Raw genomic sequence first — 17282 nt, forward strand, 5'->3', positions numbered from 1 at the left:
TCTGATTATTCCTTGATGTTCAATTTCCCTACTTGGCAGAATACCTGTAGAATTTTGCAGCCTCATTCGCATGAAAGATTTTCCAAATAGCTACATTAAAAGACTAATTCTACTATGATTCAATACATTTTTGTTAAATGAACTGCTAACATGCAAATAAGAAATTACAGTTTTTCATATTAATAAAAACCAATAACTCACAGTCAATGCAGTATAATTCATCAAGCTTCTTAATGTAGACCTGGTTTTAATTAGGTCAAGACTTAGGCTCAAGAGTTTTGGAGCTAACTTTACAGTTAATTAAAATGGATGTTTGTCATAAGTTGTTCATAATATACCAAGACTTTTTAAGAACTAAAAAATACACAAGACTGACTTCATTGTAATAACTCTGTAGGAATCAATGACTTTTAATTCAAAGCAAACAAGATGTATGTGGCTTCACAGTAAACCTTCTGAATTTCAAATCAACTCAAGAAACTAGACGAGACTTCAAAATACTTCAGGTAACCTGACTGCTTATTTACTGTAAATTTAATCAATAATTTTCCATTTCACTCAGCATCTTCATACTTAGCAGATGTGAGCAGAAGTTCAGTTAGTGAATAACAAAAGTGTCACGTAAAAGGACTGGCTGAATTAACAGTTACCATAACTAAAACTAAGAGATCAATAATTCAGTTATGTTAAATAATACAAAGAACACTGATGTCAAAATGAATTTTATTTTAACCATTGTACTCAAGTCTTAATAAACTAAATTCAGACATTTCACAAAAATTAAATTAAAGTTTTTCCTTTTATTGGGGATTAAATGTATTTCTTTGGAATTAAAAAATAAAAACATTATAACATTATTAATGAAACATGGTATTTATTTTTGTCCTTTACTGAAAATTTATATCTGTATTATTTTATTTATTCATTCATTTATTAATTATAATTTATAAATTTACTGTTTTACTGTAAACTATTACAGTTTTATAAAGACTAAGAAACACATTGTCAAAACCTGACCCCCAAAACCACTGCACTAAAACATCAATAATGGTTAAATGAATGTTCCATAATGAAGCATTAAATAGACATTTCACTAATGTTCACGAGATTAAATCTATCTAGGGGACAGTTAGCCCTGTAACTCTGAATAGTATATATTCCAGGAATGAATTCAGTTTTCTGTATATAGAAAGACTAAACATTGTAAGATCCATGTAAAGTGACTCTAACTTGTATAATGGGAATGTTCCAAAAAATGGCACCAAATTGGTAATATTTCTAAAATAAAAAATAATATATTACTATATTTATACTGTAAAGTCTAGTTATAACTGGAAGTGTAGTTAAGAATTGGCAGCTATTTAGGGCTTCATTTGGTACTTTGCATAACCAACAACACAAATCAAGCTGTCAAGTTTTTATAGTTTATGGATAACATTTTCTGCTGCAGATCTTCACTTCGACCCCATAAGGAACTCTTCATGGCACTTAATTTACGTTCCAGCAAATATTCACAATGTATCTTGAAGCTGAGACCAGACCTTAATGATTTTCTTCGAGGCTATGATGACCAATTTCAACCCTGTAAAAAGTTAAGTGGTTAAGTTAGTAGTCATGCTGTATCTTGATCTTCACACTTTCAATGGTAAACTGTTATACAAAAGGTTTCTCAACATGGTAAACAATAAAAAATTAACATGCAACCTACAGGATCTTATTTAATACAAATGGACGAGGCATTTTCATGCTATTTAGAGCAACTGTGCCGTTTACAAAACATCTTATGATAGCAGACACTATTATATTTGAGGGTCAAATTATTGTAGCAACTGTGTTCTGTTCATTAACTAACACATCCTACATTTATACAGTAGCTTATCGATCACTGTTAGTCTTCTGACAATCAAGACCACCTTTAGTCCTTCCGTGTAACTATCGAACCTTAATCAAAAAAAAGTTGACTTCATCAAAAAATAAAATCAGTTTACCATAATCCACCAAGAGAGATAACCAAACTGCTGCCTCAGCCCAGGCGGTGACGTCTCAATCCAACGACAAATTCACCACTGACTGCAATAAGGAGGTTAAAGCGCCGCCTATAATTGGGATGAAGTAAGCCCTCCTCTTTATAATTTTGCTGACATCTATCCTACTTCAATCTAAAACTAATACCACTGACTTACCTTAATCTTGTCCCTAAGTTAATTAACAATTATCACTTTAACTAATGTGGTATTGATAATTTACCCTACCTTAACCTATTCACTAAGTTGTCTTAACTTACCCGACTGACTGCCATAGCATATCATAAACTAGTGACTAACCAACTCCTCTGTAATCCTTTGCTCAACCTGTCAATTCTTAATCCAGTGACAAACCGATCCTGCCATAATCCCTTGCTAAAACTCTTCTCCCTGCCTTAGAACAGGATATAGAATTTAGGCCAAAAGCCAAGTGCTGGGACCTATGAGGTCACTCAGCGCTGAAAGGGAAACATAGTATAAAGGCTTATAAGGTGGAACAGGAGGAAAACCTTGCAGTTGCACTATGAATCAACTGTTAGGATAGGGTGGAAGAGTAATGAGAAAGAGATGACAATCAGAAGTACAGTAAAAGGAATGAAAGGGGTTGCAGCTAGGGGCTGAAGGGGCGCAGCAAAGAACTATAAGTAATGCCTACAGTGCAACGCATGAGGTGTACTGATGGCACTGCTACCCTACGGAACTCCCCCACCTTAATTTTTTCATTTTTAAATGGCAAATTTTAAATTTCCTAACATCATGTTTGAGGATGCTATAAATATATCCCACATTAAAGCTAGTGTAATTTACAATATACATAGGCCTAATGCACATATTCGAATAAGTCAAATAAATGTATTCAAAAATATAAAAAAAAATATATACAAAGGGGGTGGGGGCGTAAGTGTGATCAAAAGTGATATGAAATTAACCTAGATGAAAACACGAAAAACAATGACGTTTATAAAAGTATAAAAGTAAATATATGATAAACTTGAAAAATGTTTTATTAAAAAATACAAAAAATACTGTACAGGTATAGTTAGTGTGTAGTCAATTGTAAGAATTATTTTTATGGTGTAATGGGCAAAACCCAAGATCTAAATGATAATGCTGTTGGTAAAGTTACTTTTTGTATAATTTCACTGGTGTGAAGAGTGAACAACTGTTCAAAAATTAAAAAAAAAATCCAAGCGATGAGGTGAAGATTACCAATAACGGAAATTTATCGTTTTCCAAAAAGAAATACAGTATAACTGTTTACAGCATAATACAGTACATAATGCCTCCTTGTATCATTTGCCTATGATATACAGTTCATTGCCATTCACAGCAGTTGCTGCATATACAATCCATAAAAAGTAGCCCACCGAGAGAGAGAGAGAGAGAGAGAGAGAGAGAGAGAGAGAGAGAGAGAGAGAGAGAGAGAGAGAGAGAGAGAGAGAGAGAGAGAGAGAATCTGGGGTTGGATTGAAAATGACATGTACATATGGCAGTGAAATTTCAATTGGTTAAGATGGCTGCCCTATGAATATGTAATGTCTGAACTAGATAAAAGTCCCATTCTTCTATTATTGTTGGTCAAGTGAAATACATTATCTTCCTACTCAAGCTATCTACAGTACTTGAACTATCAGCACATTAAACAGAGGACTCCTAGCATTTGATTACAGGTACACTGAAGAGATCAATCTTTCTAACTGAAAGCTAATTCAGTTGAAATATAGAACTACTGTACTTTAAAACAATTGTCAATGAACTACAGTACCGCAGGTTTTACTTTCACTCTGAGCTGAGAGAAAAATGACCTATCTTAGTTGCCCGTTAACAAATGTTTTAAAAAAAATTCACAAATTTTGTTTCATGATCTAGCAAGTTTGCTTTTAGTTCGTAAGAGATCTTGCACTTTAATGGAACAAGTTCACCTGTTTAATATTAATATATACTACTTATGCAGATCACATTAAACCTAGAATGCTTAGTCTTCTTTGACAGAAAACATTATGAAAAATGCATTTCCGCTCTTTAAAAAATTTCTGTATCCATAAGTTATTTTTCTTTAGAATACCATTAAACTTTCATACCTTTAAAATAGTCCGGTTACTGCACGCAGCTTGTTTCTTGAAATATTTCTTGTTCGCTGCAAATGGCGGGAGAGTTTCAACCAGATTATTCTTACAATACAGGAATGCAGAAGTATAACTAGCTTTCTTACAATGACAGCAGAATTATAAGCAGCTTTCCAAAATCTCCAAGTTCAAGCTAGTCCTGAAAGAGATTATCAAAATTAACAACTGCAGCTCTACAATAAATGATTTTACAGACTGTACTAGATATTTCTCAGCATACTGCACCATCTGATAAAAAACACAGACATGACAATCCCACTTTCAAAAATCGCTGTATCCTTCCATTATACTGCACTGACTCATGGAAGTCTAATTCACTAAATATCATAATTTCATTAATATATTTTGAAGCACCTTGCTCACAACCTTTCAAAAAACTCCATACCCTTTATGCATAACCAAAACCATCTTGCAGTATCTGCTGAATTTTGATTCATGAGTATTATTCCAACAAAGTCAATCATTATCGATACAAAGTTGGCATTCCAGCCTCTATTACTAAAATGTTGCATTAATACCAGTTTCAATGACCAATGACCTGACCTGATTCCCTCTCCTTATGTTTGCATGTGGCTAATTCATGAACTGAGTTAAACTGAATTACTATCAATCAAACACCTTGAATACATACCTGCTGAATGGTCACTTAGTAGTCCATTCAGTGTTATGTTATGCTGATTACAGATACAGAATGGGAGCTTGTTATTTGAGATACTGGCTAGAAAGACTACCAGGTTATATTTAGATGAATATTCATTTGTTGAAGGAAAAGCCAAAGATTCCACGTTCTATGGATCGGAAGTGTTCTGTTTTTACAGTGAGAATATCAATTTTGAATTTGACAGACTACAGGATGGATACAAGGTGGACGGGGAAGAAGAATTAGGCTGGTAAAATAACTCTTGCATGTGACTGTTTGCTGGGGCAGGAAAAAATGGCATATTTTTATGTGATATGGAAAGTGGGATACAAGTTGGACACAAGGTTGGAAAGGATCTGTTCATCAGGTGAGATCTGTGTGATCGGAGGTTTGAAAAATGCCAAAATCATAACGTCGGACAACAACTAAGTTTTGATCGTCTATTCTTGGACAGACTGGCATGGGTTTAACCATGGTAGTATGGTAGGGATTTAACTTTGTGGAGAAGCTTTTTCTTAGATAAAGAAAGGGCGTGAGATACTGGACCAGGAAGGGTAGACTGTCAGGGTATTTATTAAAGAGGAGTCACGTAAGAATGGGAATGTAATCTGAATTCATGGGATGGCTTTGAAATGGTGATGAACTGAGCAGGCCAAAGAGTCCAAGTTGCTCATTGCCTGAGGATGGGGAAGCTGACATGGCATCCGTAATCAGGGTCAGAACAATGAGGACTACATGTAGATGCAGAAGCAGACTAGTTTTTCCCAGGTAATGTGGGATAAATTTGGATTCAAAGACATTGAGAGCAGTTTTAAGTCATTAGAGTAGGAGGGAATCAAAAAAAACCAAGGTGTTGACTGATACTATGGTAATCCACTGTTGTAGGAAGACTCATGTAAAAAGAATAAAATTTTATTGGTGCAAAAGGGAAGGTTGTTTAATGCTTACAGGTAAGTATGGTATTTTGTGATGAATTAAAATAGAAAAAGAGAAATGGAACTATAATACCACTAATTGCTATAAGAAATAGGGAATAATGGAAATGGTAATATTTGGTGATGGGAATAGGTTTCGGTGGTTGGGTAAGTTAAGTTTCTTGAAAAGATTGGATGAAACACCAAGCATATTGGTGTAAGATGTATTTTCCAGGTGGTATCGTATGATTTTTGGTACTTTATGTTCGTGTTGTGAAAGGTTCTTTATGTGAAGTCAAGTATTTGCTCAAAAAATCCGTTTTGATTCTAAATGCCATATTAGGTGAAAATTTATCATCCTTTTTGGTGATAATTTACCCCCTCTAAAAAAACTTGTAACTATTTGGTTTATTCTGATAGTTCAAAACTGCTGGGGAAATTTTTTTTATTCTATTTAAAAATACTGTTAATATTTTAATAGTTTCATCACAAAAAGGGCCTTCAAAGTGCATTTACAAGATTTGAGTGCCCCATGAGTTCTACGAAAATATGAAAATACAGTAATGTAAATTGATTGAGTTCTTTTCAGTATTTCTCTAATACGAAAAAAATACTGAAGTAGGTGAATTTTCAGCAAATAATGTGTATATATGTTCCACAGTGAAATCCGTGAATAGGTGAATCTCCACTAAAAATAAGGAGAAAGAAGTTAATGAATAGGCAACTTGGGGATTTGTGAAGCGACTGTATCTAGATCATGTCTGTGGGATTGGAATCCTTATATTTTCCCCTGGAGTACAAACATTAAAGGGAATGAGATATACAATGTGATATTATAGTCGGTATAACCAAGGTAGGGTTGTTAGATGGGGATGAACTGTCATCAGTATGAAGCAGGGACAGGTGAGTGTCAGAATAATGGGCGAGTCATCTATAGAAGGGAAGTCTAAATGTCAGGAGGGACAGGGAGAGAGACTTGTGGATACAACCTGGTGGTAAAGCAAGGTCAAGGAAACTTTTCTCTGTACAGAAATCTGAGTGGAAGGCTGGGTGAGAGAGGAGACAGGTAGGGGAAATGTGGAAATTGGCAGAGGAGTAGGGGAAAGGATAGCAGGAGGGTTGTGGAACCCAGCAGTGGTATGATGAACAGTAGCATATTTTGTATGGGAGGAGGTGGGGGATGAGGTTGTGTTTGGGATCATGATAAAAAGTTGATTTGTGGAATCCTCAATGTCCTTCATGGTTTCTAGAGGAGACTTGGCTAAAAGGGTTTTCCTTGGTAGAGGGTAAACAGGAGGTAATTGGGAATACTTGGAAGGCGAGACTTTATTGGTCTCTGGAGTTGTTCCAAACTGGCGCTTATTTCTTCAAGTGGGGTTGTGTTAAGGAGAGGAAACTTTGGGAGTGAGGGATGGGAAAACAGGGATGTAGAAGTAGGTGTTTCTGAATTTAACACCTCAAAAGGGTATGACAAAGACACACTTGAGATAAGAAGAGGGGGAAGAGGTGGTGGATGATGGTGCTTTAGAGGTATATATGCAGCAGTTTGGGCAAAGAAAGGAATGAGGGTAAGAGAGTATTAGAATTGGTGGTGGATTGGGGAATTACAGTAAAGATGAGGATGTGGGGAGAGGTTGGTTGTGGCCTGATACTGGTGGTGGTTTTGCTTGTATGCTTTGCTGTTGTCATGATCTGGGCCAGGGTGAAAGTGGTAAAGCCAAGGCAGTGAGCCTCCTGTCTAGCTCCTTACTTGGTCAAGCCATGCTTGAAGTGGTGGGTAGCCACCTCTGATTCAAACTTGTAGATAGGGCAACCACGGCAAAAAACATGATGGTCGCCAGCACAATTGGCGCGAATGCACTCTTGTGAGTGGCAATTTGCATGATCACGGTTAGGTGAGCTGCAAACAGGAAAGCACACTTGTGATCTGCAGCTGGGTGTCCGTAGCGCCAGCACTTTTGGCATTGATGTGAAGGAGGACTATACTTTTGGACTTTGTAATGTTGACCTCCAATGTATATGTCTTGTGGAAGGTCTTGCCTCTTAAATGTGATCCTTGCAAAAACTTTGGGTATTTCATGTTGCCCTTGTCCCCAACAGTGCAGCATGTAACATGGAGAACTTCATGGCAGTCACTTAGTTCTTAGTGATCCATTGAGCAGTCACTCCAGCTGGCATTGTCAACCAGGCACTGCTCACAGGGTATCACCAATACAGTATTCCACTGCAACTGTTGAGGTGAGCATGTGGAGTGGTAGGGAAGGCATTACCTTGTAGGCCTTTGAGGGTGGACATTGCTTGAGCCTGGGCCTCTGTGTTTGCCCTAAGATGTGAGCGGTTGAGTCTTGTTAGGAATCTCACCATTCCTACTTGTCTTTGCAGGCACTTATGAAAGTAGAGTGTATTAATCGCGTAAGGAGCAGTTGGGGGGATGATGAAGTACTTGTCCCACTTCTGGAGTTCAAAGAGGGTTGACATAAGGGTTGGGTGGGTACTGGAGGACATTTCAAGGTGGGTAGTAGAGGATGGAGTTGAGTAGAAAATCTATTTGATGAAGAGGTGCTATAATGGCCTGTTTCATGGTAGAATGCTGTGCTTTTTTGAGTTAGAGGATAAACTGGTGGGAAGTGGCACCATTGTTTCAGGTGATATGGTAAAAGAACTAGGGATGAGGAGATTTCTAGGGGAGTAGTCTTGCTCATGGTCTCAAACTAATAAGTCAGAAAAGCCCCCAAAAACTTGGGGAATGATTGACAGTCCCTAACCCCTTAGAATTTGTTTAACTTCCAATATCAGTCATATGGGCCTGGGTAAATGCTAGGAAATACTTGGTCCTGAGAGCCCTGCATGAAGGAGTAAATATAGTCCACTCCATCCCAAAGTTGCCCTCGCATGGACACACCCTTAGGATTACAGAGGAAGAGGTGAAAAGATGAGTGATAAAATGAAAGATTAAAAAAAAAAGCAATGCCAAAGGCTGGAGGAAGGTCTAGGTGGCAAATGATCAGGAGGGTCTTGTTAAAATAGACCAACCCTCCACAACGACAGTGTTGCCATGGGAGGGGTTAATTCTACCAACATTGTCAGACTCACTGTACACAATATATTGGCAAAATTTGATTTGTCAGTATTTATCTACGTATTTATGGATGAAAGTTGGGGGACTGGTTATAATAATATGAGGAATCCTCTCTAATTTGGCTGGCATCTCATGATAAAATTCAAGACTGGCTAAGGGACAGGTATTCTATACAGCTTTCTTTGCACTTCAGGGGCATTCAAGCTTCGAAAATGTGATACATAATAAATCTTTACATATTTACAACGCCACAATACTTAAAAATTTCTTCCTATTTTGTTTCTCCCAAAAATTCAAAAATGTGAGAGGGGATTTATTACTACTATCAATGACTGTATTTATTTGAATTTTCCACGTTTATTCAAATAAGCCTGATACGGCACATGGCAACTACATCTTTGTTAAAACAGTAAATGAATGTTACCACTTAATCATGCTTTGTAAAACTAATATAAAGGAGACACTTTACTACATTAGAAGTGATCAACTTAAATAAAACCTTCTGACCATATCCTCAAAGAGAATATTTGATGACAAAAAGTACATATAAAGAAGCACTGCAGTGCCTTTGCAATGAACCATGAAGTAGGAATACACTGCAGGACTGGATAATAATTAATGTTATGATTTGCATAACATTATAACCTACTTGATCAAATCTTCATCTCTTGTGCATCAACCTCTCATAAAAGCAGCTAATAACCAATAAAAAGCGTTAAATAACCTGCATCTTATACTATCTTATAATCAAGAGCAAGCTTTTAGAAAAGCAACAACTTCAAATGCCAAAGATATCAAAACTATTTACTTGCCTAAACTAACTCAAGAAACAATAGTATTCAGAGATTAACCCAAACTAAGCTCTCCTAACCTAACCAAATCTAGGGTGTAGTGTCCTACCTGTCATGGGAGGCATTTCTTTACCCTTAATGTTTACCTTACTTTGAGGATAATTTAATGTGCTTGCAAATTATGAATAATATGGTGTTACAGTTTGGAATCATGTCTAAATGCCAATGTTTCAGGATAACTTGTAGTTTTCCTACAAACACTAACTAGTAACTATCTCTGCTGGAACCTTTAACCATTCAAAGCTTGGTTTGGAAAACTGGTGGTAAAGTATTTCTGAGATTGGTCAGGCACAGGCAATGAATGGTGTCAAAAATGACTGACTACAGCTAAGGTTTCAAAATGATTGACTACAGGTGGTTTAAAAAAATTTAACTGTGTCAATTTGTCTGAAAATACACAAATTATCATATGCTTTAAATTTGCTATTATTTGTTCCCCTATGATACATACAGATAACTAAAAATATTTGTTTTCAGAAATTATTATTTACTGAGTGTTATAATACTGTTATAACAAATTGCATAAATACACAGCCAAAAATGGTGTCAAAAAAATTACTAACTTCCACATTGTTTTCAATGGATCTGGGACCAATAAGATACACTTAAATGTTTTATTTTGTGTATTCCATTCTAACTAAAATAAACTAAACACTGATTTTGTTGGTCCCACTGACACAAAACTATGAGAAACCTGTATTTCATGGAAGTAATAATACACAGTAATAATTATAGAGCACAAAAGAATTCATTACTGATGTTCAACCCCCTTTTTCTAATGATTTTGGGGACCAGATGAGGATAATTCAAGGTTTTAGTTGGGGAAAATTTTGTGAATTTCATTATAAAAATAAAATAAACACTGCTTTAACTAATTGATTGAACACAAAAATATTAGCACATTATAATTTAAAATAGGATTGTGTTCTAACATGCCACTTTTCTTCTAATGATTTTGGGGACCAAAGTCAAACAGCATCAGTTGGGAGAAAACACCAAAGGCACTGAATAATAAAAAATGTAATTAACCCACATCCTAGCCTAGTCGGGGCACTGTAAAGGGAGAACCCGAACCACCTAACATATCCTGGGGCATGTAAAATTTAAACAGCATCACATCCTAACTTACCACCTAACCTATCCTGGGGCACTGTAAATTCAAACAGCATCACATCATAACTTACCACCTAACCTATCCCAGGGCACTATAAATTTCAAGAGCATCACATCTTGACTTACCCTAACCTAGGGCACTGTAAATGTTCTTTCCCATCCAGGGTTTTCAGTCCATGCTTTTGCCAACCCTCATAACTCCTTTTAATATTACTCATGCTCATTGTAATTTACGACATTGCCTATGATAATACACCAAAATTAATGGCAAAATCACATCCAAACTGCAAAATCAAACACATTACTACACAATACTGCAAATAAAAGCAAATTTTAGCTGCAAACAAAATAAACCAAAAGTATTACCTCCTTTGTAGGCTGCAAACAAAATAAACCAAAAGTATTACCTCCTTTGTAGGCTATGTTGGGTGGAGCCAATTCATCTGAAGGAGGAGCCACATACACAAACCAACATGCGAACAATTCTGCATGGCCACTGAAACAGAAACAATGAACTTAGCTCGAGTTCAAGGGTATCCATAAGAGATGCCTACTTTATCGTCAAGGAAATATCTAACAGCATCCATGAGAGATGCTTACTTTATCATCAAGAAAAATCGAAGAACATCAAAAAGATGCTTACTTTATAGCCAAGAAAAATTATTACCTCTCAATTTATTTCACCTATAACCTACAATATACAACTTTGTATAATGTACAATAAACATTGGGTAAAACTTTACATTAGCTGTGCGGCCTGATTCCCGCCAGTCATTGACCAGGACAGGTTCCTCATGCATAATTAGATATAACCTTTCCTATAATGCCAAGTCCTGACCTAACCAGGTCTAACCTACTTAACCTAACTTAGGGTGATGTGCCCTGACCTGCCGGGCAGGGCGGGGGGTGGGGGGCGGCAAACAAGGCTGTAACCTGTCCCAGTCAGCCACTGGCAGGAGGAATCAGGCCACGCAACTGAAGTAGTTTTACCAAAAATTGTATTAATAAATGATATCTATGTGTAGAACTCTTCTGTAGAATTACCCAGATGGGTTAAGTAGCCTCTCGTAGGTTGTGCAACAACCTAATCGTGAAAATAAATGTAAAAACTTACGTGACACTGGTGTCATGTCAAATATCCCGACATTAATGCATTTATAATAAGTGAGAAATTATCCTTACCTTAACTCATCATTGTTAATTACCTTTTATACTTTATATGTATGGCCCAAATTATCATTCAACTCTGTTAGTGATAAATCAGTCTGGCAAATCTAAATAAAATACTTCCGTTACAATGGCCAATAAAATTTGTGGTGGATAACGATTGTTAGCCTATTGGTCTATGTATAACTTGAGACACCTTAGTTGTGATGCAGTTAAGCTACACTGATTCCTCAGCCTCGTCCATTTTATCTAGGTTATGAATTGCAGTTAACAATCGGGCAAAAGAAAATCACATAATACAAACAAATGTCATACAATCACAATTTCCCCAGCAGCTCATTGACAGGCACGAAGGGCACTGGCCTATATTAGGCTAAATTAAACTAATCTATAATATTGGGCAGATAAACTATTTTAGGTCTTCTGGCCAGCTTTTCCGTAATTATGCCTATGATGGGTTATTTTCCGGACGACTCCAGCCACCTCCCACATTATAATTTATATTTTTCTTGGGTATAACACACCAAAACAAAAAAATTCTGGTAATTACCAAATTTCTTCTCAATACATGACCTTCGCAAATGCTTAATAACAGAGAAAAATAATTAAATTGTAACCATTAAACACCCCTAGGTTACCTTAGGTTGGTATTTTTAGGTTTAGTGCCCTATCATTTCCTAGCCATTTTTGCATGAAAAACTCAAAATGGGTTTTCATGCAAAAATGGCTAGCTGGAGTCTTCCGAAATGGCTGGCTGGAATATAACGAAAAATTACTGATGGCTCGTCAAAAATAATTCAGTTCTCTGTGCGTTATTTAACTCGTAAAACAGCCTCCATGATACCTTCCCTAGGCTATGACTGAATTTCAAAATTGAGGCCGTTATACTTCAGAAAAATAACCCGTAACTTTTCACATTATTCATGGGCTAACAAGAGCAAAAATACCATTACCAACCTTGGACAACAGAGGATCCCGCAAAACTGGAAATACGAGAAACAGCGAGAAATATTTTCGGGTCTTTCACTCAGCAACCATACCCTTCAACAACAGTGTAACACCTTGGGGCTTGGGCTCGGCGGCAGAATACAATCAACCGGAAAGTACAAACGTTCACTGCTAATCAAATTGTGTTTTAATGGTCCTCTGTGAATATATTCATAATGACATAGTATAAAATAATGAGTAATTCGGTAAATAATTTCGCATAATTATGAAAAGAGAGGAAATAAGTGACGCTGGAAGTTTTCATGAATCCGAGGGACTACTTTTCTGAGAATTTCCTATGATTTTTTGCTATACTTACATCTTACGCCTTATTGATACGTAACGTTAAGTATATTCAACATAAAATTAGTATGTAAATATATAAATCTTACATTTTGACATTATACACGTTAAAAACCGGCATTTCTACATTTCCGTGACCAAAGAATATATATATATATATATATATATATATATATATATATATATATATATATATATATATATATATATATATATATATATATATATATATATATATATATATATATATATATATATATATATATATATATATATATATATATATATATATATATATATATATATATATATATATATATATATTTATATATATATATAGTCTCTAACCTATATGAATATGCCAGCAGAAATGGTTAAAATAACTACATAAATTTGGTTCGTAATGATATGTGGTTCAATCATGTTAAACAGCATAGTTTATACTCAATCTAATTAAAGTGTAAAACTGAAATCTTTCATGTCATTTGCTTAAGTTATCCAGAACAATCATTTTCTTTGGTCAAATTTTATAGATTTAAAGTCAATATGTAATAAAAGTTCCCTCGACAGGTAGGATGTGGTATGCCCTGGTTTCCATTTGCGCAAAGACCGGGGCCTGCACAGACTTTCAGAAGGGCAGGGGCACAAGTGGAACAAAGGGCACTTCCTCAGTTTTTGAAAATGAAATCTGCCATGCTTTACATGCTAAAATTTTATAATAATACACGATTACAGAAAACAGCAGAAATGTTGAACGGATAATGTGACAGTCTGAAAATCCATTAAATTCAGTACATTTTACTACAGAAGGCAGAGTTATCACCATTAATTCCTTTAACATGACCTGTTTAGAAAAATTAGAGGGAGGTGTCTTGTTCACTGTCAAAGGATCATTCCGGATAATTATTATTGTTTTTTTTTAAATATGCATTTCCTTGGATCGCAAGGACCACTTGAGGATGGTTACTGTGATGCCCATAATTTTTGCTTTCGTGCGCTAGATTCAGACATTCTTCACCGAAAAAAAAAATAGTTTTCCAAAAATTTTAAATGAACAATATATAAACTGAGAACATAGAATAAACTGGATTTATTAATTTTTTGCATCCTTATTGCCATCCCTAATACTACAAATTACGACGTATATCTCTTATGTTTCAGTATGTTGATCCGGTATATATTCCTTTTATTGATTGTCACACAGGTGTTAAAATAAGAAAACAAGTTTAATTTCAAAAACTTGCTTATGGTGTACCTAACCAGAATGTCAAAGCAGTAAATGTTCAATCTATTCGCCTGTATTTAAAGATGAAGAGTTATAGATTTTAGTTTCATCAGAAAAGGGCACACTTTGACCTCTCGTGACCTTGAGTATTGACCAATCTTATTGTGCTTATAGCCAATGAATAGACCATCCTTTAAGCTTTATTTTGAGAGTTGAACGAGCTCTGTAGACCATTTCATTGCTGAGTTATTGCATTTTAATGTGATCGTTACGCGTAAAAAAGAGGAGTTATTTTGATTTCATCAAATTCAACGAAAACTCTGAATAACACGATAACTGCCGGGTTTCTGGATGTCTACCCTCGCTTAAAAGGTGTCCCAGTAGACCCTCTAACTAAATCAAGCACGTAATTTTCTGGCCCTTTCATGCATGCAAACACCCCCCTTGGCTCCTGGATTAGTATACTTTTAATAAAAAATTAAAGGTAGTTTTATTATGAATAACAACAGAACCATCTAAACAAAAGAAATTTTCCTTCACCCTCAAATTCAACAGTAAATTTTCTTGTTGGCAAGATACTGCTAATGGTTGCTGTAAATTGGTTCAAGCAACCATTAAACCCAAAATACTGGTTTCATACTATCAGGGAGGAATTGTATGAAATTAGATTTTAAAAACTCAATTCACAGCTTAACAAAAGTAAAGGAAATAGGAGATTCCATAACCACTCCAACTCTCTAAGGTGGGAAGTGTTGTATCCAAGCAAAGCTTAATTAGTTCACAAAATTTACCTGTTTGACTGAAGCGAAAAACATTCCAGCAACAAAGCTTGGTTTAGATTATCAGAGTTGTCAACAGAACACTATCGTTATTGTCAATATATAATATATATATATATATATATATATATATATATATATATATATATATATATATATATATATATATATATATATATATATATATATATATATATATATATATATATTTCAACAAGGGACACCTTTTTCAAGGCCAACTCTCCTTTTAAGAACATCATTTTCAAAAGACATCAAAGTAAAATCATTTCATATCGCTGTCAACATTAACAGTCATTCACAGAGACTTTGCTTCTCCTGTAAAGCTCTTGTTATTCTTTCCTTTGGCAGCCTTTTCATTCCCTTCTTAGACCATGCGACTGCGTTAAAACTCCTTTCCAGGTCACTTTGCCGCCCTTGGAGACAATCCTCGATCGTATGATCACCCCAGGCACTACTTAAGGGAGTTTCTGGGTCAGCTCCACAGTAGGCACTAATCTGGGACAGCTGGCTCGCACACCAAGTGAAACAAGATCACCCATGCTGACCTGGCATTTGAGCATGCGGTCAACAAAGTGAAACACGAGGTCAAGATGCCACGATAGAAAACGGATGACTCCTGCAGGAATGGGAAATTAATCTGGGTGAAGAGATAAGAGGACAAACATATGACCCCTCCCGTCAGACACACTGGGAGCAGTCCCAACACCTACTACCCTTTGAGCTCCGCTCCCTAAGAGCCATTTCCGAAACCACATGGCTGACTTCCAGTGCAGTGTATTTCCAGTGCCAATTCCCTTAATAACCCCCTCCCCATCATCGGCACATCTACGAAGACCCATCTCTCGGACACAAGGTACAGTGCCAGGAATTCAAGTTTTTCCAGTTACATAGTTCCTTTTTCTGCGCTCTTCCATTTTGCATGTTTCCAATGCAATTCTCATACAGACCTGACTGTTATTATTTGTGTTCATTAGTGAATTCAACAGTGTTATACCCAAGGATCCGTTGGCACCATCAGTGCATCCTTGAACCTTAATTGCACTAATTTCGTCAGTTAATCACATGCATTCTCCATTGCAGACAGAGTTTTCTAGCTATGGATCCTTCTGCTTCGACTGTGCTTTCATTACCGTGGTAAATCCACTGCAACTTGATTCACGGTGCCCCTGAAGTGAAATCCCTGGCATCCAGTTATCATCTGTTCATCTTGATTTAGTGCTCCAACAGGATCCCATTTCCCTGTCTTAATTATTCCCACCTTCTAATTTGTGTTATTGTAACATATGTGATTCTAGTTATCCTAAGAGTTTATCCAAAAGTATCCTTACTAGTAAACCCCTCAGCTCATTTTCTTTTCTTTTGTGTTCTACCAACCCAGGATTTCTAGTCAGATTGCATCATCCCTTGTAGTAAGTCCCCTTCCCAGGTTTAGAATATATATATATATATATATATATATATATATATATATATATATATATATATATATATATATATATATATATATATGTATATATATATATATATATATATATATATATATATATATATATATATGTATATGCATATATATATATATAAATGATGTGTGTATGTATGTGTGCATGTATGTTCCACATACACTCTGAAATGCATTGAGCAATTTCAACCAAACTTGGTATGTGTATGACTTACTATCTTAAAAAGAACATTGTGGGGTTAAGACGTCACTAGCTTCAAAGGGCACCAAAGGGGGTGGGCGTGGAAGGGCTTTCCTGAAACGGGGCTGGTTATGCCCATAGATTTAGTAACTTTGCGAATTTATCGTACCTAATTTTGGTATAAATATGATTTACCATCTAGAAAAGAATACTGTGGGAGTAAGACATCAGGCACCAAATGGGGTTGGGGTTGGGAAGGGGGTGACAGAGAGAGAATGAGAGGAAGAGGAAGTGAGTGAGAGAGAGAGAGAGAGAGAGAGAGTTTATTGGTTGTCATTCGAGTTTTCCTGGGCAGAGCTGAATTGTCAGCTAATATATATATATATATATATATATATATATATATATATATA

The 17282-nt window shown here is 35.8% G+C and overlaps 1 long non-coding RNA gene across 1 annotated transcript; it reads right to left on the minus strand.

Moving 5' to 3' along the window:
- Positions 1-1076: 1076 nt before the first annotated feature.
- On the minus strand, positions 1077-13006 carry LOC136853891 (uncharacterized). The gene is made up of 4 exons (XR_010857558.1): positions 12872-13006; positions 11155-11243; positions 4106-4289; positions 1077-1582 (listed from the first exon to the last, which is right to left on the minus strand). It is a non-coding gene; the product is annotated as an uncharacterized lncRNA (long non-coding RNA).
- Positions 13007-17282: the final 4276 nt, after the last annotated feature.

The sequence above is a fragment of the Macrobrachium rosenbergii genome, chromosome 28 (genome assembly GCF_040412425.1).
Source record: "Macrobrachium rosenbergii isolate ZJJX-2024 chromosome 28, ASM4041242v1, whole genome shotgun sequence".
In the NCBI taxonomy this organism is placed as follows: Eukaryota; Metazoa; Arthropoda; class Malacostraca; order Decapoda; family Palaemonidae; genus Macrobrachium; species Macrobrachium rosenbergii.